The sequence below is a fragment of the Pelodiscus sinensis genome, chromosome 20, assembly GCF_052426305.1.
Source record: "Pelodiscus sinensis isolate ZL-2025 chromosome 20, ASM5242630v1, whole genome shotgun sequence".
NCBI lineage: Eukaryota > Metazoa > Chordata > Testudines > Trionychidae > Pelodiscus > Pelodiscus sinensis.
In genome coordinates, this window is record NC_143071.1 from 11526904 (window position 1) to 11540539 (window position 13636).

Sequence of the window (13636 nt, forward strand, 5' to 3'; positions counted from 1 at the left end):
GGGACAGTTGCTTGGGGGAGGGGGCTAGCAGCAGTCTGGCTGTCTTATAAACCAGCCACTCCACTTTATAAGAATAAAATCATTCATGGAGTTGATTAAACCACACAAAATGTTATCACAGTTGTATACTGTGCTACCTGAGCCTCGTGTCAGCCAAGATCTTCCATTTATCTACTATACCTGGGTATGTCTACACTATCCCGCTAGTTCGAACTAGCGGGGTAATGTATGCATACCGAACGTGCAAATGAAGCCCGGGATTTGAAATTCCCGGGCTTTATTTGCATAAGCCGGCCAGCGCCATTTTTAAATGCCGGCTTGTTCGAACCCTGTGCCGCGCGGCTACACACGGCACGGGCTAGATAGTTCGAACTAGCAAGCCACGAGGCGTACAGATAGTTCGGAATGGCTTGCTAGTTCGAACTATCTAGCCCGTGCCGCGTGTAGCCGCGCGGCACGGGGTTTGAACAAGCCGGCATTTAAAAATGGCGCCGGCCGGCTTATGCAAGTAAAGCCCGGGAAATTCAAATCCCGGGCTTCATTTGCACGTTCGGTATGCATACATTACCCCGCTAGTTCGAACTAGCGGGGTAGTGTAGACATACCCTATGGGAGTTGGCCTGTCTGTCTGTCTGTCCATCTGTCCAAGAACTCCTCCTAAATGGTAAAAACGAGGACCACCAAGTTCGGTATACAGCTTCCGCCTCTCATATCTTAAAGCAAGGTAAGGGATGTGCCTAGAATAAGTTCATGTCTCAAAAGCATACGGGGGGGGGGGGGGGGAAAAGACAGAACCACCAGTCAGGTGAAAGGGGCTGGCTGGGGGCACACTCAGCCCCAAGCACCCTTTAAGCAGGGCAGGAGGGGCTGAAGCTCCTCCCCCCATTTGTATGGGGACATTGCTGGCTATTCCCCTTGGTCAGGGAGCAAGGGGAAAATGCACAGGTTGCTGCATTCCTCACTCTGGCTGGGTAGCACAGAGGGGAAGATGAACCTGGACTGGCTCCAGCAATGGGGCATGCGCCTCTCCTCTCTGGGCATGCCCACTAAAGCTGAAGCAGCCATGGAGAGGCTCTGCTCACCTGGCCCCAAGCTGCTGCAGTGAGAGCAGGCTGGGGTTGTCCTCTCTTCCCCAGGGCAGCCTGAATACTGAATCCCTCCTTCCCAGCCCCATCCCAGGGCAATGATTTACATGAAGAATGAACATTTTAATTTTCCAAAAACAAAAAAATTGAGTTAAGGACCACAGCAACTCTGGGTACATCTTCTAGTTGTTTGTAACAGTAGGGTTCCTCCGTCCCTATCTCCTCCATTAGCTCTTACTTGTATTGGGTCCAACAAGGAATACTGGCCCCCCATGCAGGATCAGACCCATGAATTTATGTTTTTCTTCAATTAATGACTTCAAGATTTGCTCTACCAAAGATAGCTGGCGTTGTGGGTATGGCAGTGCTTACTTTGTGCCAGGACTGGGCCTTGGCAGCTCGTCGCCTCAGCACCTCCGGGCTTGCCACATCAGTTATGAAAGTAAAAACATTGCTTGAGCCCTGACACCTCTTTCATTACCGATTAAGCACTGGTGTAGGGTGTAGGCTGGAGCAAAATGGCTGGGAAAAACGCCCCCTGCTTTTATTAGCTGCACTCGCAGTTCTGAGCAGACCTTTGGAAACATGGTGTTCACTCTAGCTGGACACACAAGCTTAACGCAGGTGCTAGTAGAGCAGCAATGGGCCACATAGGCCAGTGAGCAGGCCACATGAACGGTACACTCACCTCAATGGGCCACAAGATTGTCATAATCAAGACAGTCTCCCAGAATATGGAGGTTTTGCGAACTGCCGTTGTGGATCTAGAACATAGATTTAGGGTTGCCAGGTGTCCAGTATTGACCTGGACAGTTCAGTATTTTCGCCTGCTGTCCAGTAAAAAAATTCAGAAAATACCAGACACCTCAAATGTCCGGTACTTTCTGATTTTTTCCCATCTAGGAGGCGAAAATCCCAGGTGCTTACCAAGGTCTGCAGGGGAGCTGTCCGGCCCAGCGCAGGGAAACAACATGGTGGATGGCCGCTGGCAGCCTATTAGGGCCCAAAAGCCTCAAAAGCGTTTCTTAAAGGGGCCATGCTTTAAAAGAAAATTTTTTAGCTCAACAACTTTGGTCTCCCCCTCCCCAGAATTTCCCCTCCCCGTTTTTTTTTGGGGGGGGGGAGGGGTTGGTATTTTTGGCAATTCTACATAGGTTCCCAATCTGGGGGGGGGGTGCGAAGAAATTCCAGGGGGGCACGATGCAACCCAGTTCCCCCCTGTCAATCTCCCCTCCCCAAGAGCCTGGTCCATCCGGTAAAAAAAATGCAGAAAATACCAGACATGTGAAATCGCTTGGCCGTCCGCCGGAACACGCGCAGCTCGGGCTGGCTAGGGCCGGGGGAGGATGGAGCATCCTGGGCAGACTTCAAAATGGCCACTTTAAGAGGGCAATGCCTGCTCTGCTCCTAAAAGGGCAACTTTTTTTGTCAACTTTTGCCCTGGAGTACCAGCGCCTTTACACTGGTCCCGGGAATTAAAGGGGCTGCGACTGTTTTTGGCCCCAGTCAGTTCTTTTTTGGCTCAACAGGTTTTGCTGCTCTGTTTTTGGGTGACTGGGGGGGAGTGCATGAGGATTTCTCAAAAATCAAAAAGGGGGTATGATGCCGAAAAGTTTGGGAACCACTGACCTAGAATTTGTAGGGTTCCCAATTTGTGTGGCTTGAACCCTTGCAGCACTTTGACTGGACGTGGAGGGCTCACAGTCAATGTCTCCACCACTCCACACACTTCACAAGCCCTGCATCAAAACACCATCAGAGCCTGCACTTAGAACCCTCCTGCACCCCAACTGCCTGCCCCAAGAGCAGCTCAAAGCCCCTCTCACACTCCAGATCTCTTAATCCAAGACCAGAGCCTGCACCCCAACCCTCTGCCCCAGCCCGATGAAAGTGAGGGAGGGAGGGAGGATGGAGTGAGCAGGGGTAGGGCTTTGGAGGTGGGGTAGGGGTATTTATATTTGAGGTAGATCTTGGATTGCACTTAAATTCAAAAAGTGATCTCATGCTCAAAAAGGTGGGAGACCCCTGACATAAAAGGTAATGGGGGTGGGTTTCCTACAGCATTGGGATTTTTTTTAAACACAAAGGAAACGTCAGTTCTTAAATCTCTCCACATCTTTGCCTTTAAAATATTTTAAGAGTCTCCATTTGTGGGTGCTCAACTGAGAGGCCTTAAAGGGACCATATTTTCAGAGGGTGCACAGCAGTTTCTGAACATCAGGTTCTTTCAAGGCAACTCAAGCTGGGCACTCAAAAAAAAGCAAGGAACCAAAATCCTGAGACACACTGGAAAAATCTTGCACCCCTTGCCCTTTGGCTGACAGGATCAAAACATGAGTTCCTTGATTATTTAAAGGGACATTAGCCATTAGGTAATTCGTCAGACTGAGTTTGCTAAACAAAATTCTGACTTTAAAAATCTAACAGACGAAATTTCATTTTTTTAAAAATTCAATGAATGTTTGGGGTAGGGTAAAGATGGGGGGAGAGGGGAGGTTGGAGGAGGACAGCGAAGCATGGAAACATATCCCTGAAGTGCGATGAATTCAAACACAAAAGCCAGGTACTCCTGTGCCAGAAGTAGAAAATGAAAGGGACCAGAAACAAAAGTGAAAGTGACCTGTGCAGCATCCTTCTCTAAAGGCAGTAAATGACAGTAAAACGTAAGGAAGCTTCAGGGGTTAGTCTGTACAGGATAAACTTAAACAAATGGTCTAGTAGCATTTTATAGACTAACAAAACATGTAGATAGTATCTACAGTATAACATAAGGAAACTTCAAGGGGTAGCCGAGTTAGTCTGTACAGGATAAACTTAAACAAATGGTCTGGTAGCATTTTATAGACTAACTCGGCTACCCCCTGAAGCTTCCTTATGTTATACTATAGATACCATCTACATGTTGTTAGTCTATAAAGTGCTACCAGACCATTTGTTGTTTTAAGTTTATAATATAATGTATGGAAACAGCTTCACTGAAAAGAAAGTGAGCTCTCTCAATCCTTCCAACCATGTTTATCTAAATAATATTTTTCTTTAAAGGTGGAGCCAAGCCCGCAGCTGGTGTAAATCAGAAAAGCTCAACTGACTTAATGGAACTATATTAATATACGTCAGTTGAAGATCTGGCCACGATTTTTAACTGTGCTTGTTACTTGAGACATAGATAACTTTAGACATAGATGTTCTACAATTCTGTCAATAGATTCACTATGGGAAATGATGATAGTGTATGGGCCAGATTTTCAGGCACCGAGTGCCGGCAACTCCCCGGTTTTACCCATGAAAGCTCATGATTCTATATATTTGAGTCTTTAAAGTGCAAAAGGCCCATCGGTTGTTCCCACTGGGAGGGTATGTTCAAATATCTTACAAACAAACTTACCTTTGCTCCCACCTCCTGCTGAGTGGGGCTGTCAGGGTTGGATCTCACTGGAGACCCAGCACAGAATCTCATTCCAGAGTCCTGGTTCCAAACCCGTGTTAACCATTAGACAACACTTCATTCCCAATAACAAGCTCGTGTCGATCAAATCCTTTCAGGTGCAACAGATTTCGGTCCGAGTGCTCAGCTGCAGAAACATGCCCATGCAGTGTTCTTTGCTGGGGCCCCTGGGATGACTCCACTGATAGAACTGAAACGATTTCGTTTAGAATGTGTTGGTTTCATTTGGCCTAGCGTGCGACACTGGGAGTTCTACTTTTCAGCCTTCCTCGCTGTGCCTCGTCATTACAGAGACCACGTGTGTGTGTGTGTCCATTCTACCATGCTGTGAAACACACAGTATTACCAGGTACAGTAGTCACCTACTGTCAGGTTTGCAACAGCGGCTGATAACGCTTCCCTCGTGCAGCCCCTATGCAGGACTGCAGCCTTCACAGAACAGTGAGCTGCCCTATAGAGGGGGTCTAGAAATCGCATGCGGGAGTGAGAGGGGAGGTGGGCATTTCCATTCAGTCTGATAGTATCATGCAACACAGCAGGGCTCTTTCATTGCCTCTGACCTCCCAGCATGAGAGGTGCAGTACCAGGGCTCAGGCCTGGCACAGCTCCAATGCTGGGAAGAGTACAAGCATTTCCTTTTGCAGCAGCTCTCTGCTCAAAGGTCAGCAGGATACATAACGAACACATCTACCCTTCTTATACCCTGACAGTCCCGTCCACAGCAAAGTGCCAGGGACAAAGGCTCTCCACTGTCTGTCTGAACTGCGCAGTGGGGGAGAAAGATCAGATTCACCATCAATCATTTCTGAGCAGTTTTCTTGGCGAATAAAACTATGTAACACGTAGGGCCTGGTCCTGCCCCTTACTTATACTGAGTGCCGCTTTTCCAGGCAGAATCTCGCGGAATTCACCATAGATAAATTCCAAGGATGGCAGAATTAGGTCCTTAAGAAGCATTTTTAAAAGTCTTAATTCAGTGGAGCGGCTCATTCATTTGTCTTTCTCCAACAGGCTGGGCCTCATTAGGTTCTCGGACTTAAGAAATTGGATGGTTTATTATTTGTATTGTGATAGCGTCCAAGGGCCCCCTCCTGGATCAATGCTCCAGTGTGTTAGGTGCTGTACAAACACATAACCAAAAGATGGCCCATGCACTAAAAGCCTTCCATTGCTTTGGTTCAGGTTTCAGAGAAGAAAAAGATGAGAGCTCTGTGTAAAGGATGGTGCTGGGAATGTATCGTACTTCTGCTTTTGCTTATTGCAGGGGTTCCCAAAGTTTCTGACTCAGGGTCCAGTAAATCCATTCACGAACTCTTGGAGGACTGGTAACGTTCATTTGCTTATTTGCATATTCATTAATCAAATGATGAATATTCAAATAAGTTGTTTTTGGCCCTCCCAAAACCCCCCAGTGCCAGCTTTAGCAAAGCTTTTGATATGGTCACCCACAATATTCTTGCCAGCAAGTTAAGGAATATGGATTGGATAAAAGGACTGTAAGACAGACAGAAAGCTGGTTAGATCAGGGTTTCCCAAACTTTTTACTTTAGTTGGAACCCCTTTTTTTCAGTACTGTTTTTTGCAGTCCAGAAATATAAACACATAAAAAACAAACTGAGAAAATACCAGACATATTTTCTCATTAGGTAAGTTTTATTATTACTAGATGTATCCGTTTGTAGTTTCAAACTGCCTGGCTGGTAAATGTGCTCAGGCTGCAGGAGTGTGTCTACCAGCCAGACAGTTCGCAACTACTTGAGGGTGTGTGTGTGGGGGGGGAGACAATAGAATCCCAGGGCCGGACTAACTCGTGCTTTGCAGGGGGGAAAGAGGGGCAGCACCCCAAGATCTACATATGGCCAGGTCAGTCCCACTCCCCGCAGGCCGATTCATTCCTTCCCCCTGCTGCCCCCGCTGCGCCTTTGGCCAGCCCCACTTCCCCCAACCCCCTCCTGGGCAGCCAGTTCTCCCCTGCTTCTTCTCCCAATCTCCCTTGGCCAGCCCTGCTGCATCCTTGCTCCATCATCTCTCCTGGTGCCTGCTGCCCCCCAACTCCTCACCCTCCTCTGCTGTCCTGACTCCTGCCCTTCTCTCTGCCCTCAGCCCTCCTGTGACCTGCCCTTTTCTCCCCCCTATGCCCACTCCTCCAGAAGCCCCACTCTGATCATGTGAGCTACCCCTCTTCTAACACCTGTCCTGCCTCTCTCCTCTGGTGCTGGTCCCTCCCCTGCAGGTGTCTGCCCTTCTGCTTCACCCCAGAATCCCCTGGCACCTGCCCCTTCCCTTAGCCCTGCACCCTCCTGGTGCCTCCCCCTTCCCTTATTGACCCCGCCCCCTTTTTCCCTAATACCCATCCCCTCACCACTCTCTGCCCCATTCCCCTCCTACCCCTCTGTGCCCTATTACATGACTTGCTCCATCCCCACCTCTCTCATGCTCACCCCTTCTTTCAAGCCTTCTCCCAGCACCTGCCCCTCCAGCCCCCAATGCCCTTCCCCTCTCCTCTCCCAGCATCACCCTGTTCCCTCTCCCACTGACACCTCCCCCCTGCTCTTTCCCTCATTGTCTGCACTTGGCCCCCTGGCATTTGTCTCTCCTGCACCCTGTCCCTTGGTGTCTTCCCCTCCCCCTGCCCAAGCCCCTTCTCCTTCCACCCCCCCACCTCCAAGTCCAAGCCCCTTCCCGCCGCCGCCTCCTCTCCCTCTCCTCTCCTGCCGCCGCCCGAGCCCGTTCCCTGCCTTCTGCCTTCCACGTTGCGGGGCCGGAGGCTGAACCCGGAGGCAGCCCCGCAATGTGTTTTAAAATCCCGGGCTGTGACGTCACGTCACGCCCAGGCGTCCTCCCCGCCCACGTGCAATGCCGTACATGGGCAGCAGCAGCTGGCAAGGAGGAGCCGCGCACGGCAGGAACGGGTCAGGGCGTGCTCCAGGCAGAGCCGGGGGAAGAGACCCAGCTCCACGTATTTGTGGAGCAGGGCCCCCGGCTCTGTAACTTGCCGGCACTTCTGGGTTCAGGGGCGCGGGGCCCGATTCAATTGAATCGGCCTAAGGCCGGCTCTGCCAGCAGCCACCAGGCACGCTGAGGCCTGGTATTATTTTCCCGGGCCGCGGCCCATAGTTTGGGAAACACTGGCTTAGTGGATAGTTGACTACTCGTTCACATCCCTACTGTAGTTTCCACTCTCCACACCTTCAAGGAATCTAGCATACCTCCCTCCCTTCATTAACAGGGAACCCCTTGAGACATAACTGCTAGAAGAAACATATGTTTCTCTGACCTCTTAACTAAACTGGTGGATTTTTAATTGTATCTAGTCCCAGGTGCCTGGCTACATTTCTCTCTACCCTTCCGGTATTAGAAATGCATGGAATACTGCCCAAGGGTCCATCTGCATGGGTCTGATTGCAGGAGGACTACCCAAGATTTTCACCCTACAGACAAGCTGCACAGAAAACAGCAATTGTCAGAAAGGTTGGAGCCCGCTGAGTCTGAACACTGATGAACCTGGACCAATGTAATGCAATAATGATACACCCTGTGTATGTGCTGAGTGTTTTAATCTTCCAAGTGCTGGGCAAACATTCCATTCAAGTTTTCCTGCCTATGCAGCTGTGCCTTAGAATATATTATTCCCATTTTACAGGTGGTGAAATTAAGCATCTGTTAGGGCCAGAGAAAAAGTCAGCCTTAGAAATAGAATTAGTACAAAAAATGCCTGGTTCTCAGTTTTATGGTCATTTCACATCTTTGCACAGTATACAGTAAATACATCCTGTTTTTTTATATTGAAATTTACATTATGCTGTCTCTGGTTTGATAATATGGTGTTCTTCCTAACACCTTTTATCCTAAGGTTCTAACAGGCTTTATTTACATCCCATGAATTTTTCCAACACATATGTCCGAGAGATACTCAGCATAATACCCATTTAACCAGTGAGAAAAAGTGAAGCACAAAACATTTAGGGGCAGATTTTCCATGAGCTCAACTCTCACCAAGGCACCAGTATAAGTGGCTTTCTCTTTAAAAGAAGTGGCTCAGGTCTTCTGAAATATTTGACCATTTGGAACTTTGCAGTCAAGTAAGGCAGTGACAGAATCAGGAACAAAGACTTTCAGGCCATGTCTGCAAAGGTGTTTGGGCTTCCTAACTTAAACAGATTTCAAAGGAAGTTTAGGCACCTAAATCCCTTTGACGATCTGAACCTCATTGTTCTACTCTAACCACTGACTAACAATACCTTAAAGAGGGACTCAACTTCATTCATCTCAGACTCCCTATCTTCAAATTCTGAGTCACATATATGTACATTACATAAAACTTGTATAATGGTCTGTCGAGGGTACCTTGCCTGTCCCCCAGAGAGGGCAGCATCTGGCCCTCTGCAGCCTCAAGCTCTACTTTACCCCTTGCTCTCAGAGCAGTGTGGCTTAACAGTCAGAATCCAATTATACAGATCCATCTCTCGGGGTAGCATTGGCTAATGGCCAAAAGAGTTAGAGTAGTACTGCCTAGCAGCCAGCAGCTGAACAATAGGCATAGACCCCCAATATGGGGGTGAGGAGGAGGGAGTAAGGGGACCCAGGCCCTCCCTCTCTATCAGGTCCCAGCCCAGGGCCCTGTCAGCAGTGGACTGCTCTACTGCTAGCTAAGCAGGGAATCCTGCTGCAACACCCCAAGCTCTTGGGGAACAATTCCCCACCCAACCTACTTCCTACCAGTCTCTTGTGGGTAGGCCTCTCTGTCCCTTCGCTCCAGTGTGGGGGTTTCTCTTGCAGTCCCTCTCCACCTGGCTGCTGGAGCTTGGTCAGTCAATGCCTCCTAGCCTAGAGCTCCTGCAGCAGTCAGTCCTGACAAAGCAGCTTCACAGGCCTTTATACCCAGCTTCTAGCTGGAGCATGCCCAGCAGGCCTGTGGGAGTGGGAACTCCTCAGCCACGTGAGCCAGGTTAACTCCTTCAGGCCCAGTGCAGGGTTGATACTCCCCGTCAGACAGTCCTTGCATAAATGTAGATGCAGAGATTGAAGCAGGGTTGAAATCTATGCAGCATCTGTTTTTCACCCCAATTTGGCCTTCCCAGCACCATTTGCAGGTATTATGAGTCACAACAAACCAAAGTCCTTACACAAGGGTAAAAGCGCAAGGAATTCAAACAATCCACCACCCTTAATGCAGCACCAAATGTTCCTTTTATTGAAGTATTTACATTGACAGTTATTTAGCAAAGTACACCATCTCTGTCCTCAGCTCAAATAGTAGGACAAAAATAATTGCAGTAAGTGGTGTAAAAGTTTCCTTTTCCATACTCTGTCCATCACAACTCATTGCTGTGTCAGAGAGGAGCCTGAGCTATAGCTTGGATGAGAAGCTGAACTTCCAGCATTGGGAGTGTTTAGGCCTTCTCTCCACTAAGTGGTGAAACAAGGCTGCAGCTAATGATCCATCAGCAGTTGATTTATCATGTCTGCTTAGACTTAATAAATCAATCTCTGAGTGCTCTCCCATCCTCTTGGGTACTCCATCAGGACACCAAGAGTAGCCAAAATTGACAGGAGAAGAGCTCCCCACCCCAACCTGACTGCATGGAAGACACTGTAGTAAGTACGTTGACTTTAGCTATGCTATTTGCTTAGCTGAAGTTGCGTAGGGTAGATCGATGGGGGATGGGGAGGAGAGTTTAGTATAGACAAGGCCTTAGATCTAGGGTTTTAATTCAGACCAATCTCTAGCATTAGCACAAACTAGAGCTAGTCTACATTAGCAGGGGAGATCAATCTAAGTTACACAACTTCCACTATGTTCAGTATAGCTGAAGTCGACATACTTAGACATACTTACCATGGTGTCTTCACTGCAGTGTTTCAACAGGAGTCTGCAGTCAACTTCCCCTGAACTTCTCTTTGAAATGGAGTACTGGAGTCCAAGCTGAGAGCAATCTGCAATCGATTTATTACATCTATATTAGACTGGATAAATCAACTCCTGCTGGATTGATGGTTGCCCGTTGATCCAACCGGTAGTAAAAACATACCCAGTATGCTCACATTGATCCTGTGGGCTACAAGCTCTATCCTATTCTACATTAGCTTCTTACACAGTTTAAGTTATTAACAAAGATAAGTATCAGGGGGGTAGCCGTGTTAGTCTGAATCCACAAGAACAATGAGAAATCCTGTGGCACCTTATAGACTAACAGATTTATTGGAGCCTAAACTTTCATGGGCAAACACCCACTTCGTCAGATGCATATAGTGGAAATAGCTGAATTTCCACTACATGCATCTGACGAAGTAGGTCTTTGCCCACGAAAGCTTATGTTCCAATAAATCTGTTAGTCTATAAGGTGCCACAGGACTTCTCGTTCTAACAAAGATAAAGACACGCAGAAGTGTTTTTGGTCACAGTTGATCATTAGCCACAAGACAGGTGTTATCAGTGTCTTAGCTCTTTACTCATCCCAGATTTGTGTCCTCCATTAGGGGTATGATGAGGGACTCTCCAGCTGCTGCTCACTCAGACCTGGATGGTACAGAGGGATTGCTCCCTTTAATAGAAAGGAGCTGTGAGTTCCCTGCTGCATCTTCAGTGTTACTATGGGCTGAGGACAAAAGAGCGTGCGAACTGGACACTTAACTCCATCCTAGACTGTCTATACATGCCGGATGTTAAATAACCACATGCATGGAACTACCTGGTTGGTCGATTAGAAAGATCAATAACTAACAAATGCGGTGTGGGCACAGCAAGCTGTTTTAAAGCCATTATTTGTGTTGCACTCAACTGTTCAAAGGACATTATCAAGATCCTTACCCAGCCCAGAGTAATTGGTTCTCCAGTTTCAATACCAATCCACTTCCCCCAAAGCAGGGAAACAGGTAGGTTAACCTGGTACCCAGTTAACCTGGTACCCGGTTAGCATCACCCTTAATGGAAATAGTAGCCTTAATGGTTGATGCTTATTGAGCAACGATTAACCATTACCCAAGAGCAGCCTCCCTGGCCCACATGCAACCGACTCAGCCTCAGGCTGGTGGGAGGGGAGCTGGTTACCGATAGCACATTCCTACAAGGTAGCAGCCGTGTACATTACACCAGAAGCAGCAGGGCTGCCAGCTCCCAGTCCGCGCAGACTGGGAGCCCACTGCCCTCCGCAGGAGGCTGCACGCTCCCAGTCGCTGTGGGCTGAGAGCTGCTGGAACAGGCCCTGCCCAGCCGTGGCGAGCCAGCAGTGGCTACTTCAGAACCCCTCCCCCCTCCCATGTAATCAGTTAGCCTGTTAAACTTAACATTTAACGGGTTAACTAATTACATGGGAGTGTACATTCCTATTGCCAACTCTCCCGGATTGGCCGAGAGCCTCCAGAAACGAAAGATTCATTTTGCAAGAAAGGTTATGTCACGTGAGGAAACCCCCAGAAATGCATTCGGCCAAAATTGGCAACCCTACCAGAGCAAAGCAGAACCTCTGGCCAGCTGCATCGTCCGCATGGAATGCTGAGCCCGGGGCTGCCCAGCTGTAACCCTGCGCAATGCATGACCATGGGCGGTCCAGCTGCATGCCCCACTGTGCGAGGCAACGAAATCCGGCCCCCTCTCCTCCCCGCAGCATGTGCAACGCAAGAAAACCGGCTCCCCAGCTGCAACCCCTCCCCGTTGCAATACAGGAACGCGGACTGGTCCCCGTTCTTTCTCGCGATCTCTCTCCAGCACACAAGCAACGCATGAAAACAGTCCCCCCCGCTTGTCTCCCTCTCCGCAAAGCTCTTCTCCTGCAAGGCTCCCGTCCCGCCCGCTTTGCGATGCAAGGCAGGAGCAGACTGTCCGCCTGCAGTCGCGACGTGGGCTCCGCTCCGCTTTGTTAGGCTAGGGCTGAAGATCGCTGCTTGCAGGGGGGGAGGGTCTGCAGAGAGCAATCCCACCCCCTTACAACGCTCCACTGGTGGTGCGCGCCCAACCCAGCAATCTGGAGGGCCCATCCGGCTCGGTGCGGTTTGTGCGGCGGCGCCAGAGCCCGGTCCATGCAGTAGCACCTCCCCGGGGAGGAGCAGAGGGAGGATACACGGCCCCCTCGCCGCCGCAGCCCGGGCCCCCTTTGAGTTTCTCAATAAACGGAGCAGAGGCTGAAAAATAAAAAGAGGCTGTGTGAGAGGAGGAGTCAGGCTCCCCTGCCAAAGCAGCCCGGGCGCTATATTCCCTTTTCAGGCACGGACGGGGTTCGAACCCGCGATCTTCGGTTTACGAGACCGACGCCTTACCACTTGGCCACCGCGCCTGACGGGCTAGCAGTAGGGGAAAGCAGCCAGTGGAAGGCAGCAGCCAATGAGCTCGGGCCCGCGTTCCATCCGTTTGGGCCAACGTTCTGTGTCTGCTGGTCGCGTTCCATCCGCCTGGCCCGACATTCTATCTGCCTCTGGCTGCGTTCCATCGCTTGGCCCAGCGTTCTAACCGCGGCTCCCCGCGCGGAGCACAGCGCAGTTCCCTCCTCCACTCAGTAGATAAACTTCTGAAGTGCAAAAGTAGCCACGGCTACTTTCCGGCCTTATGTATGTAAAACAGCCCGACGGAGGGGGGCGGGTGGAATGTAATTGCAATGGTGCACCCCTCCTTCCATGTAATTGCCCCAAATATCAGCAGCTCCAGAGTAGGCAAGGAAAATTTTTCAGGACTCTCTACAACTAAAGCAAAACACAGCAGCAGCAAAACAAACTTCCAGATCTCTTGTGTGCAGAGCGTGCAGCTGCAAAGCTGGGAGGAGCAGTCCAGGCAGGCCTCGCTTCAATGGACGCTGGAATTCATTAATTCAACTCTCCGCGCCATTTGCCTGCCGCAAACCCGCCAGAAATTGCAAAGCGACCATACAAAAACTTTCAAGGGGTGTAAAATGCTCCCATTCTTCTCTATAAGCAGAGGACGAATACACCCTTCCCTATCTCTATCTCCCCGCCTGAAACCCTTGCCAAGCAGAGGAGAGTAGCAGCTGCAGCAGAATAGCTCCGTTTCCAAGGTTCACGCAAAAGCGGCACCCAGTTCCTCTCAAGAACAAGTGGTTGAAATCGTGTAGGTAAGGCTTGTATGTATCCATCGCCACCGGAGAAAGGATTTCAA

General features: G+C 49.6%; 1 non-coding gene across 1 annotated transcript; it reads right to left on the reverse strand.

The window, feature by feature from the left end:
• Positions 1-12731: 12731 nt before the first annotated feature.
• On the reverse strand, positions 12732-12803 carry TRNAT-CGU (transfer RNA threonine (anticodon CGU)). Its single transcript has one exon. It is a non-coding gene; the product is annotated as a tRNA-Thr (tRNA).
• Positions 12804-13636: the final 833 nt, after the last annotated feature.